General features: G+C 34.5%; 1 protein-coding gene across 3 annotated transcripts in view; it reads right to left on the minus strand.

Annotated features, from left to right (window-relative positions):
* LOC107629016 (E3 ubiquitin ligase BIG BROTHER) overlaps positions 1-422 on the minus strand; it is a 5,516-nt gene extending 5,094 nt beyond the window's left edge. Inside the window, exon 1 of one of the 3 annotated variants that reach the window (XM_021117897.1) lies at positions 253-422. The gene's annotated coding sequence lies outside the window, so the exon portion shown is untranslated. The remainder of the gene's footprint in view (positions 1-252) is intronic. The other 2 variants (XM_016331687.2, XM_016331686.2) reach the window with 2 other exon arrangements.

Here is a 1,294-nt window from a genome sequence, read left to right on the forward strand (position 1 = left end):
TGCAGCGTAGGATCATATTTTTTTTCTTAAATAATAATATACCGAGATCTCTCGGGAAGGCACGAAGATTCATCAATGAAGAATTGAAAATACACACACAGAAACACTGAAAAGGAAATTGTTGTGGCATCTGATCCAGTAGAAAATGCAAGCAAAACAACGAGATTATATCTCCTAAACAAACTTCAAATCCGCTGTCATTAATTCGGCTGAAACTAAACACGGCAAAAAGAGCTAAGAGAGTGGAGCCACCTGCTAAACGCGACGCAAATGCGGGAATCGAGGCAGAGAAATCCGGCAGCTGCGTCGATTGCAACAGAAGCTGAAAATGCAATGCTCCTTTACGGATCAATAACGAGAAAACAGTGTAAGATCAAGAACGATAATCGCGTGAAAAGGTAACGAAATAAACAATGGAATGAGATTGAAGAAGCAGCGAGAGAGAGAGAAAATAAAAGACGTTTTTTGAGTGGCTCCCATTATTGGATGAATGAAGGATTCTATTCATTTAATTTATTTTATTTAGTAATAATTTCAATATATATTGTCAGGACTCAGGAAGCATTTAAATTTAATATCATAATTAGTTAAGTACAATACTATCAGAACATTGAATCATTTTAATCATTCTTTACATATTTTTGTTATTAAAAAGGGGAAAGGAAATTGGAAGATGTGTCCTCTCTTTTTTCCCCCTTTGATTTTTTTTTTTTAAATCTCCACAATAGGTACGTAGAATATTATGATTTCTATGTCGCGTATTATTTATGTATAATAATAATCAAATATACTTTAGTAGTAATATTATTATTGCAAGGGACAAGTCTAGTTGTTGGGCTGAGTTTGGAAATAGGTGATTTCTACTGTTATATTTAGTTGCATAGAGGTGACCAAAACCAAACCACTCTGCTTTTGTTAGGAACCAACCAACAAAATTCTCCTCTACTTTCCTCCAAGTAGAACAACAATCTTGTTCTAAATTAAGAGTAATTTATATTGTTAGACTTCAATTAATTTGTAGCAAAAATAAGTAATGAGAGACCTGCGAGAAGGAACAAAAGGAAAAGGCTGTCAGGCATGTGAGGAGGGGAATCAGGGATAACATAATTGAGAAGCGAATGATCCAAAACCCTGGCGTGCAAGTGAAGTGAAGCCACTATAAAAGTATCATTCATAATTAATAATTATAATCATCATAATAATAAGCTACGGTACCCCCTTTCTTTCTTTGTTATTCGGCTGGTCATGAATAAAAGAGATTCACTCCTTGTTCACAAAGGTGAAGGGTCTCATT

This window comes from Arachis ipaensis, chromosome B03 (assembly GCF_000816755.2).
Source record: "Arachis ipaensis cultivar K30076 chromosome B03, Araip1.1, whole genome shotgun sequence".
NCBI classification, from domain to species: domain Eukaryota; kingdom Viridiplantae; phylum Streptophyta; class Magnoliopsida; order Fabales; family Fabaceae; genus Arachis; species Arachis ipaensis.